Genomic DNA, 14,454 nt, shown 5'->3' on the forward strand with positions numbered 1-14,454 from the left:
TTAGTGAAATATGCATGATCTTATATACAGAATCCTAATGCAATTCACTCATGAGATGCGATTAAAGATTCGGCTTCTAAAACATGACATGCAAAACATGTGATAACGCACATAATTATGTAAAAATTGATGAAATTTACAAATGCAAACTTAGCCGAATCAAGATGTATGAAATATGAATGCAAAGCATAGATATGCATGGCATGTCATTTAAAGAAAGCGATTAAAGAATGAGATAGAAAGAAACGGGGTAAAAAAATTATCACAACACCTAAATTATTACATATCCAAATAAAAAAAGAAAAAATAATAATAAAATAAAATAAAACCTCACAAAACACTCAAAATAAAGATGAAAGTTTTAAACCCCCGCCCATTCGGCAAGTAGCAAAAATCCACCAATCCAGCGCATGTACTCATCTTCAATGGGGGACTCACAAGGATCTTTTAGCGATAGGCTTCATCTTTGATTGGGAGCCCCGTCCTCAGAAAATAATTCTGCCATTCTCTTTCTTTTATCAGAACCAACATATGCCCTTAGCTCTTCAATACTTATATTACTAAAACTGCCATTGGGATTACAATTTCGTAAATTGCACCTATCTAGAAAAGTGGAAAATTCAAATTTGCCCGTTGGAGGACTAGCATTTTAAGCTACTCAGCATATCAAGCTCTGACTCAGATAGGGAATAGAGCCAACAAACATCTTCAATTCGGTTATCTCGCAAAAGATCTTCTTCAACCATGCAAGAAACAAATCTTGTATGAATTTCTGGAGCTGGACTGTGGAGTGCCGTGGAGCTACAAAATGTCACCAACAGAAGAAGCCACAATGGAGTGACGGAGGCCGTAGAGAATACTTCTCATTCTATGACAACTAGCTTCAGTTTGGTATACACCAAGACAGTAGATAAGATGTTTACCACGTGCTACTAGCATAGATGGAGTTAGAGAAACATTATCACGATTTGTCTCGCAATCCATGTGCTCATGACCACCATGGAAACCGGTCATCAACTCTGGCGAAACACCCACACCCAACGCCGGAGCTCATCAACCCACCGACGCAACAATAGTTCTAAATATCGGCCGATACGCTACGTATCGGCCGATACGTATCGGAAAAATGGGGTACCGCGACGGATACAGGCCGATATACCACTGAGATTAAAAATCGCAGGAGTATCGGCCGAGTCCCGGTACGTATCAGCCTGTAAGCGTTACACAAGCCGTTACACAAGCCGCGACGGGCCGATACTCACCGGTTCGGACCGGTACGGGAAAGAAAAAGTTGAAAAACCTTTGAAATGATTTTTAAAATTTCACCACCGCGACACCCGATTCCCGATACGTACCGATCGATACTACCGATACCGATACTCCGCGATCGATACCGTTACGTTACCCGATACCGCGATTTAGAACCTTGCGCAACACCAACACCACTCTTCGTTGTTCAATACATAGCTCCCATACAGGAGAAAACAAGGGCAGCAGCAGCATCCAAGGAGCCGAAGAAGGGAGTGGTGGTGGTGGCTCGGTATTGGTGCAGTGGCGTTAAGCGGCAGCGGAACTCAGTACACCACGATGTAGAGAGAGACGGTATTCTCATGGAGAGAGAGAGAGAGTCCATGCAAAAGAGAGAGTGAGAGTGAGATGTAGAGAGAGTGTGTAGGTATGTGTGGTGTCAAGCTTTGTGTGTGTATGAAGCTTTTGTGTATCGTGTCTATGGTGAAGCTCAGTGGGTTGATGCCGAGAGTGAGAAAGCTGGGTTTGGTGTAATGCTCTCTCTCTAAAACCGTGTGTGTGTGAATCTGTATGGATGGTGTGTGATGTATCGTGTGTGTGTCTAGATCGGCCATATAGAGAGAGAGAGAGCCAAAATTCATCCATTGTGTGTCTGGGTCTCCCTCTCTGTTTTGAGTCTGCCGTGTGTGTGTGTTCTCTATCGTGCGTTGTGTGTTTGCTGGATGTATTGAGTATATGTGTGTGGGTCTCTTTGTGCCGTGTGTCGCCCCAGATTTAGAGCTTCAAAGGGGTGATCTTCCATGCGAAAGAGAGAGAAGAGAGGGACGGGTTTTGTGTCTTCATGCCCATGTGTGCTGCTGTGTAATGGTGTCAATGGTGATGTGTCTGTGTGTGAACTGCTACTGTTTGTGTGTTGTGTGGTGTATTTTGCTTTCAAAACCGTGTGTTGGGTCTCTCCCTCTCTCTCACCTTTCTCTCCGTAACCTATCTCTCTCCTGTTGTGGATCGGGGGCACACCAGGGAACTCAAACAAGCAATAACACACAAGTTTTAACGTGGTTCGGCAAGTCGCCTACGTCCACGGGCAGCGGATTCACTATATTGAATAAAATGGTAAGAATTACACTCTCTCTGTAATTCTCTCTCTCTTTGCTCTCAACTCACACCTCTCAGCTCTAAATCTGATGATCTATATCCTCTCCCTCCCGTCTCTATTTATACACAAAGGAGTAGGTGGGAGAGCCTTCATTCTTGACTTTTGACATGGTTGGTGGCCACCAAGCTTGACTTGGTTGGTTGCCTTGGTTGGTTGCCTTCCATTGTTGACATGAGGATCACCCCTTTCACATGGGGTGACCTCCAGAATCTGTAGCCAATATTCAACAAATCTCCACCTTGGCGAGGATTCTTTTATCCAACATAGTGATCGATCAGCACTGCCATGCACCCGAAGGTGCTTAGTTCCGAGAGATGTTGACCAAGTCCAAACAATGTTGGAACTTGATCCCAGAAACTACCTTTGTAAGCATATCGGCCGGATTATCTGCAGTACCAATCTTTTGAAGCAGAATATCCCCTTCATTCACTATTTCTCGGATGAAATGGAAACGGACATCAATGTGCTTGGTGCGGGCATGATGAACCTGGTTCTTTGCCAAACAAATGGCACTCTGACTGTCACAAAACACCTCAACGTGCTTCTGAACAATTCCCAAGTCTTCAATCAACCCATGTAGCCAAATAGCTTCCTTAAAGGCTTCCGTTACTGCCATGTACTCTGCTTCTGTAGTAGACAAAGCCACCGTTGACTGAAGCGTTGACCTCCAACTTACCGGCCCTTTAGCAAGCGTAAATAAATACCCTGTTGTTGACCGGCGTTTGTCTAAGTCACCAGCATAATCTGAGTCCACATATCCTTCCAAATTCTGCCCGAGTCGGTTATCTCTCTCGAACTTCAATCCCAGATTGACCGTGCCATGTATGTACCTTAGGATCCATTTCACTGCCTGCCAGTGATTTTTTCCTGGATCATGCATATACCTGCTTACCATACTCACAGCATGCGAGATGTCAGGCCGTGTACAAACCATAGCATACATTAATGCACCAACTGCATTTGCATATGGAACCTGTGCCATATGCTTCCGTTCTTCTTCTGTGCGTGGAGACAACGAAGCACTAAGCCTGAAATGAGGGGCCAATGGTGTACTTACAGCTTTGGTTTTCCCATTAATGCCAAATCTGTCTAACACCTTTTTCAGATACTGGGTTTGTGTCAGACAAACCGTGCCCTTCTTCTTGTCTCTCTTGATCTCCATGCCAAGAACTTTCTTTGCTTCTCCCAAATCCTTCATTTCAAACTCCCTTGCTAACTGTGCCTTGAGTTTGTCAATCTCCACCTTGCTCGTAGATGCTATCAGCATATCATCTACATATAAGAGCAAATAGATGAAGGAACTGTCGGGAAGCTTACGGAAATATACACAATGATCAAATTGACTTCTTGTGTATTCTGTCTTCATCATGAACCGATCAAATCGCTTGTACCACTGTCTCGGGGATTGCTTCAATCCGTACAACGATTTGTTCAGCTTACAGGCCCAATTCTCTTTTCCAGCAATTTTGAAACCATCTGGCTGGGACATGTATATCTCCTCTTCAAGATCTCCATGTAAGAAGGCAGTTTTGACGTCGAGTTGGGCGAGCTCGAGATTAAACTGTGCAACCAAAGCTAACAAGATGCGAATAGACGTGTGCTTCACAACAGGTGAGAATACCTCATTGTAGTCTATTCCTTCCTTCTGAGCATAGCCTTTAGCTACCAATCTAGCTTTGAATCTGATGTTGTCTCTGCCTGGAATGCCTTCCTTCTTGGTGTAAACCCACTTACACTCAATTGCTTTCTTGCCTTTTGGAAGTTGCACCAACTCCCAAGTCTGGTTCTTGTGAAGTGACCCGATCTCTTCATCCATAGCCTCCTTCCATTTGACACTTTCTGCATTATGCACGGCTTCTTTGAAAGTGCACGGAACATTGTCTTCAATGATTGGAAGTGCATAGGCTACCATATCGGTCATCCAGCTGGGTTTCTTAGTAACCCTTTTCCCTTTCCTGATTGCAATGGGTTCTGATTGTTGCGGAGCCTCTGGATCTTCATTTTCATCTGAACTCTCTTCAGAGCTATCCTCTGAGACTTCTTCAGGATGGTTGATTGGCTGACTAGTCTTTGTTGGAGTCTTAAACTCCACCTGCACTGACTTCTTCAATGCTTCCTCATTCTGTTGAGGATCTGATTGCTTCAGCATTGCAGACTCATCAAAGGTAACGTCTCTTCTGATGAGAACTTTCTTTGATTCAGGGCACCACAGTCTGTATCCCTTGACACCGTCACCGAAGCCCAAGAAGATGGCTTTCTTGGCTCTTGGATCCAACTTAGATTCTGTAACATGAAAATATGCTGGACATCCAAAGATACGTAACTGATCATAATCAGTAACTGGGACTCCTGACCATACCTCCATGGGAGTCTTCCCATCTAATGCTGCAGTAGGTAGTCTGTTGACAAGATGACGAGCATAGTTCAATGCCTCGCCCCAAAATGCCTTGCTCAATCCAGACTGTGACAGCATACACCGGACTTTCTCCACCAAAGTGCGGTTCATGCGTTCTGCAACTCCATTCTGCTGCGGTGTTCCAGGAACTGTGAAATGTCTCACTATCCCTGCATTCTGGCAAACCTCAAAGAAGGGATCTGATGTATATTCTCCACCATTGTCAGATCTGAGCTTCTTGATCCGTCTGCCTGTCTGGGTCTCAATCATCTTCTTCCACGTAAGAAAGATGTCTAAGACTTCATCTTTGTGTTTCATTGTATAAATCCAAACTCTTCTAGAGAAATCATCAATGAACGACACAAAGTAGTGTTTACCTCCCAACGAAGCAGTCTTGGAAGGACCCCATACGTCGGTGTGGACGTAGTCTAGAATCCCTTTGGTACGGTGAATTGCAGTACCAAACTTGATTCTTGTTTGCTTGCCCAATACACAATGCTCGCAGAACTCAAGCTTCCCCGTCTTGGCGCCTTTCAACAGGCCTTGCTTTACCAACCCTTGTAAAGCCTTCTCACCGACATGCCCTAGGCGCATGTGCCAAAGTTTGGAAGTGTCTGATGCATCATCTTCTGAGCTGGAACTGGTGGAGACAGCCACTCTTCCTGTGACTGTAGAGCCATCTAGGAAATATAAATTTCCCTGTCGAGTACCCTTCATTGCAACCAATGCTCCTCGAACAACTTTAAGGACTCCACCTTCCATGGTTACTCTGTAACCTTTGGAGTCTAAAACTCCCACTGAGATGAGATTCTTGGTTAGATCTGGTACATACCGTACATCTTCAAGAATTCTGATTGTTCCATCATGGCTCTTCAGTTTAATTGTTCCAATCCCCTTTGTCTGGCAAGCTTGGTCGTTGCCCATCAGCACAACTCCTCCATCGAACTCTCGTAAGCTCGAGAACCACTGCTTGTTAGGACACATATGGAATGAACATCCGGAATCTATTATCCATTCATCCGACTGGCCATATGATGAAACTGTGAAGGCTCCTCCTTCATCATTATCTCCATCTCGTGCAATATTCACCTTCTCTTCTGTCTTGTCTTTATTTGGACAATCTTTTGCCCAATGTCCCTTCTCGCGACAAGCTGCACACTCGTCTTTTGCAAGACGTCTCTTGTCTGAAGGTTTCCCCCTGGATTTTGAGCGAGACTTTCCTCGCCTTGTATTTCTTCTGTTATTTGTTCTGCCTCTGACTGTTAATGCCTCGGATGTTGAGTCCCTGTTTGCAGACTTATCTTTCCTTCTGAACTCATTGTTCACCAAGGCGTTTGCAACATCAATATACTTGATCTTCTCTTTACCGTACAGTAAAGTAGTAGTGAGATGATCATACGAGTCAGGCAAGGAATTTAACAATAACAGTGCTTTGTCTTCATCACCAACGTCATCATCCAAATTCTTCAAATCCGTAATAATTTTGTTGAAATTATTTAGGTGTTCATTCATCGAAATACCTTTAATGTAGTCGAAACGAAACAACCTCTTTCTCAAGTAGAGCCGGTTCTCAATGCTCTTTGTCATGAACTTATCTTCCAGCGCCTTCCAAAGCTTCTTCGCAATATCATATTCTGTAAAGGCATACTTCTCCTCTTTTGCAAGGCAAAGTCGGATGGAACTGCAGGCCAGGAGATTCACCCTTTCCCATTCTATCTCGTCCAGGTCATCTGGTTTGTCTCCCAGAGTGAAGTGCAGGTTCATTTGGACAAGCATATCCTTAACTTCGCATCTCCACATGCCGAAGTTGCTGCTTCCATCGAACTTCTCTACCTCGAACTTGGCATGGGACACCGGGGTCCAATGCCTAGAAGTGCTTGTACTGGCTGGATTACTTACGGACTCGGTTGATCTAGAGTCTGCCATTTTTTTAGAAACTGCAAATCAAAAAACTGACCGTACAGATGTGTCCGGAATACTCCAAATAGTTGGGAAGCACTATTGGATCGTCAAAGACGGACTCCGAATGGCTCCGATCTGGCAAAAACACTTTGGACGGGTCAGATCTGCAGAATCTGGTGCGCTGAGATGCACCGGATAATTTCTCCGGTCAACGGCTGGTCAACGGCTTGGTCAACGGCGCAGGCGGCGCGGTCAACGGAGGATCAGCGGCGCGGTCAACGCGGCTCCGGCTCAGCGGCTCATGCTGACTGGGCTGACACGTGGCTGACACGTGGCTGACTGTCGGACACGGGGCGCTGACGTGGTGCCACGTGGCTCGTCTTCTTGCTGGAGACACGCGTGTGGCGCGTGAGTGCGACTGGGATCACCCGCCGGTTGCCTGAACGGCGCGTGGTGGCGCGTGGTGCGACTGGGGCTGACGCGCTTTGATCAGAGCGCGTGAGGGCGCGTGTGGAGGTTTCTGGGCTCTGTTTTTGCTGTTCTGGACTCCTCTCGGGGAGTTCTTCCTCCTGGCATGGTCAAAAGTGGATTTTGAGTACTTCGAAATCTGGGCACTTTCGGGAAAAATTCGATTTTTCGCAACCCGAGCTCTGATACCAATTGTTGTGGATCGGGGGCACACCAGGGAACTCAAACAAGCAATAACACACAAGTTTTAACGTGGTTCGGCAAGTCGCCTACGTCCACGGGCAGCGGATTCACTATATTGAATAAAATGGTAAGAATTACACACTCTCTGTAATTCTCTCTCTCTTTGCTCTCAACTCACACCTCTCAGCTCTAAATCTGATGATCTATATCCTCTCCCTCCCGTCTCTATTTATACACAAAGGAGTAGGTGGGAGAGCCTTCATTCTTGACTTTTGACATGGTTGGTGGCCACCAAGCTTGACTTGGTTGGTTGCCTTGGTTGGTTGCCTTCCATTGTTGACATGAGGATCACCCCTTTCACATGGGGTGACCTCCAGAATCTGTAGCCAATATTCAACATCTCCTCCCTCTTCAATGGCCAAATGTGTATCTATATCCCATAATTGAAGATGCTCAACTAGCTGTTCTCCCCCAGATGAGCCAGCCCCCCCTCCCCTCCGAGAAAGAGATAGTGCCTTCATCTTCTTTTCTTGACCACCCCCTGCACCCTCCTCTTCTCTCTCCTTAAAATAACAGTAAGTGTGTTTAGCTTGAATTTTTTAAATTAAGTTTTTTAAAAATTGAATTTTTTAATTTTTGTATTTTTTTTATTTTTAGTGAATATTTTTAAAATTTTAAATATTTTTTTATTTTTTTAGATGTATCTAAAAAGTAAAAAATTTGTGAAAAAATATTTTTAAAAATTAATAAATACATAAAAATATAAAAAATATATTGAATTCTCGTATTTTGTTTTGTATTTTTAGTATTTAGTGAATTTTTAAAAGATTTTTTTTATTTTTTTTTACTTTTTAAATATATTTATGTTAGATATATTTAAGAATTAAAAAATTTTAATAAAAACAAAAAAATACAAAAAATAAAAAAATAAAATTTTTTAAAAAATATTTTTAAAAAATAATAACCAAGCATAGCGAATATCTTTTACCACCTTTTTCACACCACTCACCGCCCCTCTCATTATAATATCACCCCTTCCGCACTCATCTTTTGTTTTCTCTCTTTTTACCTCTAAATTTGATTTCAAAGATGTCCATTGTCCCCTCTACCCATGTGTTTGTATATCTGCCAAAGCTCCAAAGAAAAAAAAATGTTGCTATGTCTATCTCCTCTACCCAAAAAGTCTGTATGTCTCCACCCACGGTCACCTGCCATCCTCTTTTTTCAATTTCCTCAACCACTTTTCAAACCCATTTCACCGAATTGAGCCCCACTGCACCGAATTATTTTCCACCCAAAACTTATCATCATATTGTTCACTCTGTTACCCTTTGAATCTAGCAAAAACAAAATCCTTTTCCATCCTAAAACTCATTATCCTCATCTGACCCTCTCTTTTTCTTTTCTTTATTTTCTTTTTCATTTTTTTATTTTTTGGTTTGTTTTTTATTATTTTATATAAAAACACCTAAAAATATGTACACACACATAAAATTAGATAAAAATTATAAAATACTACAAATTGATAAAATATTAATGATATAAAATAATTTGACGAAAATAAGTGAGGTTTGGAATTAAAGTTTCAATTTGATTTTTTAGCTAAGAAATTCATAAAATGACATATTGCAATTTACATCATGGGGTGTTAAAAAAAAAGTGCCCAAGTCTTAGGGTCGGTCAAAATGGGATGTCTACAGTGGGGTAGTGCAAAACAATGCACAAGTTAAAGGGGGTGTGCAAAACAATGCACATAACGAGTAAGACAATGCAAGTTATAGGGGATGCAAAACAATGCAAATAATAAGCAAGACAATGCAAGTTATAAGGGATGCAAAACAATGCAAATAACGAGCAAGACAATATAAGTCATAGGGGATGCAAAACAATGCAAATAAAACATGTGAGACAATGCAACGTATAGAAAAATGCATGACAATGCAAATGAAGCATGCAAGACAACGCAAATTATAGGAAAACAACGCAAGTTATAGGAAAATGCATGACAATGCAAATGACGTGCGAGACAACGCATGTAATGAAATGCATGACAATGCAAATGAAACATGCGAGAGAACGCAAGGTAAGGAAAATGCATGACAATGCAAATGAAGCATGCGAGACAATGCATGTAATGAAATACATGACAATACAAATGACGTGCGAGACAATGCATGTAATGAAATGCATGACAATGCAAATGAAACATGCGAGACAACGTAAGGTAAGGAAAATGCATGACAATGCAAATGAACCATGTGAGACAACGCATGTAATGAAATGCATGACAATGAAAATCACGTGCAAGACAACGCATGTAATGAAATGCATGACAATGCAAATGAAACATGCGAGACAACGCAAGGTAAGGAAAATGCATGACAATGCAAATGAAGTATGTGAAACAACGTATGTAAGGAAAATGCATGACAATGCAAATGACGTACAAGACAACGCATGTAATGAAATGCATGACAATGCAAATGATGTGCGAGACAACGCACGTAATGAAATGCATGACAATGCAAATGAAGAATGCGAGACAACGCGTGTAATGAAATGCATGACAATGCAAATGAAACATGAGAGACAACGCATGGATAAGGAAAATGTGTGACAATGCAAATAAAGCATGCGAGACAAGGTATGTAAGGAAATGCATGACAATGCAAATGATGCATGTGAGACAACGCAAGGTAAGGAAAATACATGACAATGCAAATGAAGCATGAGAGACAACGCAAGTTATAAAAGAATGCAGGACAATGCAAATGAAGCATGCGAGACAACACATAGGTATATGATATTTAAAAACAATTCTCGAATATCGCAATGTATAAAAGGATACGAAAAGGGATACACCTCATGCATATCGAATGCCGCACCTGGAAGACATGGTTCGAGGTCAACACAAAGGTCGGTTAAGCTTCAAAAGTGTACTTTCTTGCACTGTCTTGAAAGATGAAGGTGCCAATCAACAAAAATGACCCAAACAAAGATGTGGGAGGTGCATCGACCACAAGGGGAGTCCATCAGCCATCCATCGGCCACAAAAGGAGCTCATCGGCCAAATATTTAGCTGATTGGCTAACAATTTGGCCGATCGACCAAAAATGGCAATTTCGGGGCAGTTTTGTCATTTAGCCTCGAGTCTTTTAAATATAGGGTTCCAAACCCTATATTCTCACTTCTCTAAGCTCGAAAAACAGCTAGTAAATGTGGCCTCAAACTCGGCCACTAATAGACTCAGCTGCTTTAGCTGGTAAAATTGATCCCTCAACTATTCCCTGACAGCTGGAGACAGGAATTTCTCCTAGAAAGCATCCACAAAGGCCTCCCAAGTACCACCAATACGCCCCCTAATGAATTTACACCACTGACCCGCATCCCTCTTAAGCTGGAAAGATGCCAAGGTCACCTTCAGTGCCCCGTCTTCGATGCCAAACATCTCAAACGTCTTAGTCATCTGCTCGAGCCACTCATCAGCCTTCAGTGGCTCCTTAGGATCTCCCAGAAACTCATCCGGATTAGGCCGGAAAAACTCCCTCTTCAGAAAAGAAGGCCCTGCATCAACAACCTGGGCCTGAATCTGATTCTCAGCTCTGAGAATGCCCACAGATTCCCTGAATGCTCCTGCTATCTCGCGGGCTAAGGCACCCATGGCCTGCTGACTTGCTGGCTCGGCCACATTGGCCTGACCAACACCCTCTTGCTGCGCTGGAATGTCATCCGGTATAGAGTTGCTAGTGAATCTGCAAACCTATTGTTTTCTCTTAACAGATGAGTGAAGTTTAGCTTCTCAAACCGAGGAATCAACAAGTCCAAGGTCTGGTGGTAAATTCTCATCTTTTCTTCTTTGACTTTCCAATCTCCTTTAGCTTGAGATACAACAAGGTTCGAGTCCCCGATGACGTCCAACTGTTTTGCCCCTAGTTCTAGGGCGACCTCTAAACCGGCAATACATGCCTCATATTCTGCTTCATTGTTCGAGACTTTGAACCGGAGTTTGAATGCTAGGGGTATGCGGAAATTGTCGGGTGCTATCAACAACACCCCTATCCCATACCCGTATTGGTTTAACGCTCCATCAAAGTACATCGTCTAAGTTTCATCTTCGATATGCAAAATAACCTCGTCTGGGAATAAGTACTCAACTGCTTCATCCCCGTCCATTGGGTGATCGGCTAGGAATTCTGCTACCACTCTCCCTTTTACTGACTTGCGCGTCACATATTTCAGATCAAATTCGGAAAGCAGAAGCAACCAACGGGCTAGCCTACCCGTAAGTGCCGGTTTCTCGAAGAGATATTTGATGGGATCTAATCTCGAAACCAGTATTACGGAGTGAGCTAACAAGTAGTGCCGCAACTTCCTAGTAGCCCATGCTAGGGCCAAACAAGCCTTCTCCAACGGAGTGTAGCAGGTCTCATAACCCAACATCTTCTTACTCAGGTAGTGGATAGCTCTCTCCACTTTGTCCTCAGACTCTTGTGCAAGCATACAGCCCATTGTAGTTTCAGTCACTGAAAGATACAAAATCAACGGTTTCCCCAGCTCAGGCGGTGACAACACGGGTGGGTTCTGTAAGTATTACTTGATCTGTTCAAAAGCAGTTTGGCATCGGCCATCCCATTGGAACTTCGTTCCTTTCTTCAGGAGACCAAAGAGTGGTTCACAAGTCGAGGTTAATTTAGCAATAAATTGTCTTATGAATTGCATTTTACCCAGAAAGCTTCGCACCTCCTTTTCAGTCCTTGGTGGTGGCATTTCTAAGATGCACTTGATTTTGGAAGGGTTAACTTCGATACCTCTCTGTGTAATCAAGAACCCTAGTATTTTCCCTGCTGTAACACCAAACGTACATTTCTGAGGATTCAACCGCAACTGAAACTCTTTGATCTGTTGAAAGAACTTTTGCAAGGCGGTGTAGTGGCCCTCTCTTTCTTTAGACTTAACAATCATGTCATCCACGTACACCTCAACCTCTTTGTGGATCATGTCATGCAATATCGTGGTCGCGGCCCGTTGATATGTAGCTCCAACATTCTTCAGCCCAAACGGCATCACCCTATAACAATAGGTCCCCCACGGGGTGGTAAAAGCAGTCTTCTCCCGGTCTTCGGGTGCCATTACAATCTGATTGTAGCCTGAAAAGCCATCCATAAATGAGAACAATGCATGCCTCGCTGTAAAATCCACTTATTCATCGATATGCGGCAGAGGAAAGTCGTCCTTCGAACTGGCTTTGTTCAAATCCCTGAAGTCCACACATACCCGAATCCTGCCGTCCTTCTTCGGTACTAGAACTATGTTGGCCAACCAAGTTGGATATTCAGATACCAGCAGGAACCCTGCGTCAATTTGCTTGGTAACCTCTTCTTTGAACTTGATAGCCCAGTCCGAGCAGAGCCTTCTAAGTTTCTATTTGATAGGTCGGGCCTCTAGGTCAAGAGGGATCTGGTGCTATACAATCTCAGGATCGATTCCAGGCATGTCTTCGTAGAACCACGCGAACACATCTTTGAAATCTTTTAATAAAGCGACTAAGCGCTCGCGCTCTTCCGAAGACAACGTAGACCCGATCTGGACCAGCCGCAGGTCCTTCTCAGTACCAACATTAATTTGGGTGATTTCATCAACCAGCGGTTTTACAAACCTCTCCTGCTCTTGTTCTAGCAAATATTTCAAAACCGGAGGAATTTCTTCCTCGTCGTTTTCATCAAAGTTTTGAAAGTCTAAATTAATGCAATAAATCAAGGGTACAGAAAAGTAATCGAAGGCCACAGCTGCACAATTCTCATTAAGTACTTCATCCAGTCCATCTGATTCCTCTGTTACAACAGACTCAAAAGAGAAAGAAAAAGACAACCTGGACAAGACTTTGGCATCTGGGTTATCACTCCTAGGAATACCGGACTCAGACTCAGACGAGCTGGAACCTGATTCCAACTCAACAGACTCGGTGGAATCAGATTCTGGCTCACTACCTGACCCGGTGCTGCTCGATAAGAATCCCTCCTCGTATTGCCAGACGAGGGAGGGTGCGATGGACGCATCCAAAATGTTTGAAGGTGGGCTCGCAGCCGTTTTAATCCCAATCATATACACTGAGAGATTATCCCTAAGCACTCATGTACGATCGGAGGATCTCATAGTAGACAAGCCAGTGCTACCTCCATTTCAATCTCAGTGCTCTCAGAATCCACTTCCTTACACTGCTCAAACTCAGCTGATGGGTCTATCTGCTCTGCGGCAACATCATCCCCGGATATCTGCAAGTCGAAGAAGATTTCAAATCCCGACAAGCGCCTCTTCTTTGCATTTATCCATGGCTTTGGAAAGCCGCAGAATGGAAAATCTTCCCCCTCCTGGACGAAGCGTCCGTTCAGGGTGCCCTGAATAGGCCGATGCATCAAATCAAAATGCCTCCCGGTCTGCTTGGCTCTGGCTCTCCCGGCCATCTCTTTGCCCTTTCTCACCCAGTCCTCTTTGGTGGGCAGATAACCCAAGCCAAAGGTATGTGGGTTGTGCGGCACTTCGGCCGATACTACAATGCCTTTCCAACCACTTTTTCCTAGTCCCATCCCAGGGATGTGCTGGAGTTTCTTCATGAGATACACCAACTGTGCGCTGACATACAACCCCTTATCAAAATCCAAAATGCTCTATTCGACCCAGGCCTCGGCTAGGGTAAATCCTGATAGGAACACATCCTCCGTGCCATGCTCGATTTCCAGAACCGGTGTAGACACCTCTGGCGGCAGATGAATTGACGAATTCTAGAAAACTATAGCCACCCCTTTCCCGTAGGGGTATTTCAACATTTGATACAGGGTGGAAGAGACCGTCTTTACCTGGTGCAGCCACGGTCGCCCCAAGAGTAGATTAAAGGTTGTGGGAACGTCCAAGACATGAAAGTCAATCTCGTGTTGTCCTGGACCAACCTGACTGTGAATCTTCACGGTCCCCATCACTTTTCTGCTAGTATTGTCATCGGCCCTTATCACTTGGGCAATTGGCTCAAAGTCCGTGGGCTTCAACTCGATTGCATATGCTATCCTCGATGGGCACATGTTAATAGTGGATCCTGTATCGACAAGAA

At 43.7% G+C, this 14,454-nt stretch overlaps 1 long non-coding RNA gene across 1 annotated transcript; it reads right to left on the reverse strand.

Moving 5' to 3' along the window:
* Positions 1–209: 209 nt before the first annotated feature.
* On the reverse strand, positions 210–7,898 carry LOC145797225 (uncharacterized). The gene is made up of 2 exons (XR_014338487.1): positions 7,751–7,898; positions 210–2,238 (listed from the first exon to the last, which is right to left on the reverse strand). It is a non-coding gene; the product is annotated as an uncharacterized LOC145797225 (long non-coding RNA).
* Positions 7,899–14,454: the final 6,556 nt, after the last annotated feature.

This window comes from Camellia sinensis, chromosome 8 (genome assembly GCF_055761805.1).
Source record: "Camellia sinensis isolate YWXY chromosome 8, ASM5576180v1, whole genome shotgun sequence".
Lineage (NCBI taxonomy): Eukaryota > Viridiplantae > Streptophyta > Magnoliopsida > Ericales > Theaceae > Camellia > Camellia sinensis.